The 7583-nt window shown below is 41.3% G+C and overlaps 1 pseudogene; it reads left to right on the forward strand.

Annotated features, from left to right (window-relative positions):
* Positions 1-6015: 6015 nt before the first annotated feature.
* Positions 6016-7224, forward strand: LOC100444593 (glutaredoxin-related protein 5, mitochondrial-like; annotated as a pseudogene).
* Positions 7225-7583: the final 359 nt, after the last annotated feature.

Genomic DNA, 7583 nt, shown 5'->3' on the forward strand with positions numbered 1-7583 from the left:
GAATCCTCCCTTCATGGTCTTCCCTGGCTCTATTTGTCAGGTTTTTTTGTTTTTTTTTTCCACAGTGACTCCATTTTGATTCTGAGAACTTTCACAGGAGTTCCCTACTCCATCATTTTCATAGATGTCACCTGGAATTTTTTCCTTCTTTTTCATGACCTTGACAGTTTTGGGGAGTACTGGTTAGGTATTTTTTAAGATGTTCCTCCACTGATATTCGTATTATGTTTTTCTCATAATTATGCTGGGGCTGTGGGATTTGGGAGGAACTCCACAGAAGTAAAGGGCTATTTTGACCACATTAGATGACTAGTATGTACTATCAACATGACTTATCACTGTTAAGAAAAGTGGAAGTAGAATGTAGTGGTTTAGGGGTTTGGGCTCTCAAGTGAAACACATCTGAATTCAAACCCTAACTCCTCCACTTGCTTGGAGCTTTTCTGAACTTCGGAGCTTTTCTGAGCTTCAGTTTTCTCATATGTAAAACCGATGTAATAATAGTAGCTACCTCATAGGGTTACTGTGGAGAAGCACATGAGAAGATTCATGTGAAGTGATTAACTTGATGTCTGGCACATAGTAATACTCAATATAGGTGAACTAGTAGAATAAGAGGATGCGTGTTTATGTGGGTAGGTGGATATATACAAGAAAAATTTATCAATTAGTATTAGGAGGACCTGAAATGATTTTTATTATTTAAAGCCATAATTTTATTGAAAGATTTGATGGGAAACCCAGAGTTCCATGGGGAGATATTAGATAACATGGGAAATTTTGTACAATGGGGCATTACTCTGGAGGACAGGCATAGATGGTTACTGTAGTTTTAGTTCCTAGGTAGCTAGGGGATAGTATAAGGAATTCCTGACATTATATTTGTGGTCAGGGAGGGACCCTAGAAGAAAAGAAAGGGGTGACAACTGTGTAGTAGTTAAAAGCACTACTATTGAAATCATACAAACCAGGGATCAAATCCTAGCTTTCCATTCATAGGCTTTGTGCCCTTGGGTAAAGTGACTTAACTTCTCTCAGCTCTCAGTTTCCTCATCCGTAAAATGGAGACAATAAATTGAGTATTAAATGAAATAATCCATGTAAATGACCCAGAGCATTTGGTGTCCCATAGTGCTCAGTTGATATTGGCTGCTCTTTACTACCTTACAATTGTGACTTAGTCTGGGGACACCCAATAGAAGTCATAGGTCTTCAGATCAGAGAGGATTTTGTGCCCAGAACTGGCTTTAGGAAGCTTCACCTTTCAAGATGGAGGATGTTTTGAGCTCCTTCTCTTTCTAGTCACAGTTTCTGGCTCAGGCCTGCTGCAAGCTGCCCTAGGGGCAGGGTGCTTTTGTGATATTTGTGATGGCTAAAAATCGTTTTCTTAAAAAAAATGCTTTCGAAGTACAATAAGAAAGAAAATGGAAACCACATGGAAAATTTAGCCCATTCCAATATGTTCTTAGTCTCCCATTCTACATATTGCTAGGGCCTCTTCTGCAGATGATGGCTGAGAATATCCTCTGTAGAGCAATAAATCACAGAATCATTAAATGCATCCTTGCAGCTGCACCAGGGCTGGTTAGAGGCCTATTCAAGAAAAGGGCTTATGTGGAGGGGATTTTTCCTCCTTCTTTTAAAAAGCCACCTGTACCATTTTTGTCTTGGTTTTTAAGTGGATGATTTAAGACATCATTTTCTTCCTCTACTTCTATTTATGATGTACAAATAGTCCTTTGTTAATAGGGAAAGAAAAACACCACAAACTCAAATGCCAAACCTAATTAAGGCTCCTTAGAGAAAGTGTGCATCTTTAACTTTCCAACTTCCTTTCTGAGTTAGTAATTTAGGGACTGGACAAGACACAGGTGGAAGGAATTATTTCATCAACAGCTGGTGCAAAATCCCTCATATTCCTGGAAGTGTACCAGTTCAGGGTACAGAAATATCTGAGAGAACTAGGGCTAGTCTGGAAAGAGCACGTATTGTAATCTAAATGTTTTTCCTGTTGACTGGCAAAATCTCAAAAGTTCTTTGAGGCTAGGAGAGATAGCTTTGAGGAAAATATTGGAACCAGATCATGTAATCCAGATGTTGAAAACAAGGCCTTGAGAACGAAAAAAAAATCCTTTTATTATAAATGAAGGCTTGAGGGGAAAATTCAATTTCTTTATAAACTAGACCTTGAGCAGGAAAAATCCTTTTATTGTAATCATATCAATTCTAGTTAGATTCACATAATGAGGCTAACTGTGCAATTTGGTGAAGATGATGATCAGCCATGTAGAATGATTTAAAGAGTTCCAGAAGCGCTTTCTCTCTACAATAAAGTCATCCATACTCAGAGGTCATAGTGCCCGATATCCCTTCATCAGTGGTTCTTAACCCTTTTTTGGTCAAGGACTTGCTTTAGAATCTGGTGAAAGCTACTGACTTTTTCCTCTAGGAAAATGACTGAACATGTGGATACACACACATCAGCATAAGTTTTGATGAAGTTCACAGACTCCTGTGAACAGCCCTGGGGAGTTTTTGAACAGTCAGCATTTCTCATAGTTTTTTTTTTTTTGAGACAGAGTCTTGCTCTGTCCCCTAGGCTGGAGTGCAGTGGCGCGATCTCGGCTCACTGCAAACTCTGCCTCCTGGGTTCAATCGATTTTCCTGTCTCAGCCTCCTGAGTAGCTGGGATTACAGGCATATGCCACCATGCCCGGCTAATTTTTGTGTTTTTAGTAGAGACAGGGTCTCACCATGTTGGCCAGGCTGGTCTTGAATTCTCAACCTCAGGTGATCCGCCCGCCTCGGCCTCCCAAAGTGCTGGGATTACAGACATGAGCCACTGCACCCGGCCTCATAGTTCATTTTCAAGAGCCACATAATGGGCATCCTGGGCTGGGCATGGTGGCTCATGCCTGTAATCCCAACACTTTGGGAGGCCAAGGTTGGAGGATCGCTTGAGGCCAGGAGTTTGAGACCAGCCTGGGCAACATAGAAGACCCCGTCTCAACAAGATACACAAAGAAATTAGTTGAGTGTGGTAGTGCACACCTGTAGTCCCAGCTACTTGGGAGGCTGAGGCAGGAAGATCACTTGAACCCAGAAGTTTGAGGCTGCAGTGAACCATGATTGTGCCACTGCACTCCAGCCTGGGTGGAAGAGCACGACTCTGTCTCTCTGTCTCAGGGAAAAAAAGGGCACCCTGCTGACACAGACCACCCTTGAAGTAAACTAAAATGAATCTCCATCATATTTTTCATTTCACCATCACATTAAAGTATTATTTAAAATAATGTACTTAATAATGATTTTATATTAAGGAAAGAGATGATATTTAGGGGCAATAATTCACCAAGGTATATAGGTTTACCTTGGTGACACACAGCTTGATCACAGATCAGCTTCCATGTTGAGTTGATTTCTTTCCTTCCTATTTCTATTAAATTTTAAAAAGTCAAGCTTTAAAACACTTTAAAATGCTCCACAATATTACAGGATAGGTGAAATAAGAATGCTAAACTTTATTTTTATTTTTATTTATTTATTTAATTATTATACTTTAAGTTCTAGGGTACATGTGCACAACGTGCAGGTTTGTTACATATGTATACATGTGTCATGTTGGTGTGCTGCACCCATTAACTCATCATTTACATTAGGTCTATCTCCTAATGCTATCCCTCACCCCTCCCGCCACCCCACAACAGGCTCCGGTGTGTGATGTTTCCCTTCCTGTGACCAAGTGTTGTCATTGTTCAGTTCCCACCTATGAGTGAGAACATGCGGTGTTTGGTGTTTTTGTCCTTGTGATAGTGTGCTGAGAATAATGGTTTCCAGCTTCATCCATGTCCCTACAAAGGACATGAACTCATCATTTTTCATGGCTGCATAGTATTCCATGGTGTATATGTGCTAAAACATTTTAAACTATTTGTCTTAGTTGGATTCCTCCACAGCAGTCTGAGGCAAGGACATGGGTGCAGTTAGTATATTTAGGGTGTTATTCCAGGAAGCAGGAGTGAGGTAGTAAGGAGAATTAGAGAAAGAAAAAAAGTCAGTGCAAAGGTGCATTATGAGGTTGCTGCATTGGGCAACAAGGGCTGAATTCTGGTTAGACTGCTTGGGGGAAGCTATAGAACATCTCCCAGAACTCTCCCTTTGATGGATGAGAGGTTGCAGCTCTCATCCACCAGTTCTTGTCCCCGTCATTTGAGGGTTATCTCCAAGGCTGGGATGTGTTTTCATGTGGATTGGCTTTCGTGAAGGCCTTGAGGGCAGAAGCAGAAGAGAGAAACTTGATTTTGGGGCAGGATACTGTTTGTTAGGGTGATGTGAGTCTGAGCTTACATAGAACTGTCTACTGCAGCTCTGGCTGAGCAAGGTGGAGAAAGAGGCTGTGATGTAGGGCGCCAGAAGCATTTATTCCGCTGTTGAATCTGGGTAGTGAATACCTGGACATTCATTATCCTATCTACTCTACTTTTGTACATGTTTGAAGTTTTTCATAATAAAAAGTTAAAAATTCTAATTCAGAATCCTAGGTCATTGGGAACTGCCTCAAGTATTTAGTGGCCTTATCAAACCTATAGACATTATACATCCAAAAAGCTAGATATTACAAGGACTGTTCCCTGATAATACTTTGAAGCACTCCATCAGATACTAAAGTCCCTGAACAAATCACACTCAAAGGATAGAAGACAAAATAGTTGAACTTGGGAAACAAATGGGTGTGCATTCCTAAATTACCACTTTGACTGCATTTGGTTCAAAAAAGTGTGGTTACAAGTTCTACTGAAAAACTTGAACGTGATATTTACATATACCCAATCATATATAGTCGATTTCTTTCTTCAAGAAGTGCATAAAGTCTCCACATGTTGGGACAGAATCAAATTCTTAGTGACAAAGCTGTTCGCACCATAGTTCAGTCTTTAAAAAATTCTGATTATTTTATCTTTAACATTAAACATGGCAGTATTTCACCACAGAACTAATAATTACAGGTTCTTTAATATTCTGAAAATGTGGCTATAAAATACGTCTTGAGCAAGGCATTTGAATATGAGAAATGCTCTTTAGTGGCATTATCATTTTCATAAGGTCCCTTTCCCTATTCCTTGTATCAAAAAGTTATGGGAGAGCAGCTTCTCTCAACAGCTGGCATGCTTAGTGTGGAAAAGTGGAGATTAGTATTTACTGCTTATTTCTTTGTACAGCATGCTGGGAAGACATCTTCTTAGGGGCCAAAATTTTATTATACTCACAATATTTGTTTTTTTCAATACTGAACTGTGATCAGAAGGCATATTGCTGATCATTGTTAATCAAGTCGTGAGTGGCTTCACATTTGGGTGCAACCTCTATTATTTGCTACATATTTCTGGGCGGCAGTCATGGTTAATGCTCTTCAGAATTGGCCGCAGTGCCCCTTTTCCAATCTACTTCATGACTCGTTAAAAAAAATCACTTGTTAACTAAATTAAAAACCTTTCCTTTTATGAGGAGAAACTAGATCTCTCCTATATTGCTGGTGGCAATGTACAATGGTACAGCTACTCTGGAAAAGAGTTGGACAGTTTCTAATGAAACCAAACATGCAACAACCATACAACCCAGCAATTACACTCATAGGCATTTATCCCAGAGATATAAAAACTTATGTTCATACAAGAACCTGTACACAAATGTTCACCACAGTATATTCCTGATAGCCCCCAACTGGAAACAACCCAAATGTCCTTCAACATGTGAATGGTTAAGCAAACTGTGGTACATCCATAGCATAGAACACTACTCACAAATGAAAAGGAACATATTATTGATATGTACAACATCTTGAGTGGATTTATAAAAATTGTAAGTGAAAAAGGCAATGACCCAATTATATATGATTCCAAGTGTATAACATCCTTGAGATGACAAAATTATAAAAATAGAGAACATGTGAGTGGTTGCTAGGAGTTAAGAAGCGGGTGGAGGTGGAGTTAACGGGTGTGGCTATAAAAGGGCAACATGAGGGATTCTTGTGGTGATGGAACCATCCTGTATCTTGACTGTATCAATGCCAATATCCTGGTTGTGATACTGTATGGTGTTGCAAGACACTGTCATTGGGGGAAACCGGGAAAATGGTACATGGTTTCTCTTTGCAGTATTTCTTACAACAACTGCATGAAAATCTGTATCTAAGGTAACAAGCATAATTAAAAAAAAAAAAAACCCTTTTCTCTTATAGCATGGGATTTCAGGGTCAAAAATGTGGAGCACTTCTCTGGTGTGTGTTTGTGTGTGTGTGCATGTGTGTGTCTGTGTGCGTACATACCACTCCTACGCCAAGAGTCTGCATATCAGTGTTTTTGCCTGTCTCTAAAGTAGAATATCTGCTGGTGTCCACATGTGATAATAATTGCCTTTTATATTGTGTACCATAGATATTACGGATGTCCTATGACGTTGTTATAAAAATTCTGCTGATGATGACTCGCTCTGCTTTCTCTAAGTCACTTTGTCATTGATATTGTGCCTGGTTTTATAAGCTTCTTGGCAATGAAGTGATTTGTACTTGTTTTGCCAAGAGGTCTAATAACGTTGAATGAAACCCCCATAGCTTTTGTATCTTCCCTGCCTTCGTCACAATATTCATCAACTTCATACAGCAAAGAATTACTTCGTGCTTGCTTTCAAAATATTCAATTGGTTTATCACAGGGTTAACTGTACTTTGATTAATAATTATGTAAAAGCGGCCGTGGGCCGAGGAGAGCTCTGGGTGGCCAGCCAAAGACCTGGGCCGTTGTGGGCTCCGGCGAGCGTGCAGGGATGAGCGGGTCCCTGGGCCGAGCGGCGGGCTCGGGTGTGGGCGGTGGTGTTTCGGCAGAGCGGCTGAACGCGCTGGTGAAGGACAAAGTGGTCGTTTTCCCTCAAGGGGACGGCGGAGCAACCCCAGTGTGGCTTCAGCAACGCAGTGGTGCAAATCCTGTGGGTGCACGGCGTCCGCGACTACGCGACCTATGAAGTGCTGGACGACCCCGAGCTGCGACAAGGCATTAAAGACTATTCCAACTGGCCCACCATCCCGCAAGTGTACCTCAACGGCGAGTTTGTGCAGGGCTGTGACATTCTTTTGCAGATGCACCAGGATGGGGGTCTGGTGGAAGAACTGAAAAAGCTGGGGATCCGCTCCGCCCTTTTAGATGAAAAGAAAGACCAAGACTCAAAGTGAGGGCGCCCGGGTCCTCCCTGAACAGAGGGAGCCGTTCGTGTCAGAGACTCACTGCCAGAAACTGTCACGGCAGCTGCAGGTTTGCACAACCAGTGCTTGACATTAGGCAAACCACCTCATTTCTCGGGGTCCTCGACCTCCTCAAAAGTTTTTTCTTTTTTTTTTTCTTTTTTTTTTTTTTTGAGACAGTGTCTTGCTCTGTTACCCAGGCTGGAGTGCAGTAGCATGATCTTGGCTCACTGCAACATCTGCCTCCTGGGTTCAAGCGATTCTCTTGCCTCAGCCTCCCGAGTAGATGGGATTACAGGCATGTGCCACCACGCTTGTCTAATTTTTGTATTTTTAGTAGAGATGGGGTT

This window comes from Pongo abelii, chromosome X, assembly GCF_028885655.2.
Source record: "Pongo abelii isolate AG06213 chromosome X, NHGRI_mPonAbe1-v2.0_pri, whole genome shotgun sequence".
In the NCBI taxonomy this organism is placed as follows: Eukaryota; Metazoa; Chordata; class Mammalia; order Primates; family Hominidae; genus Pongo; species Pongo abelii.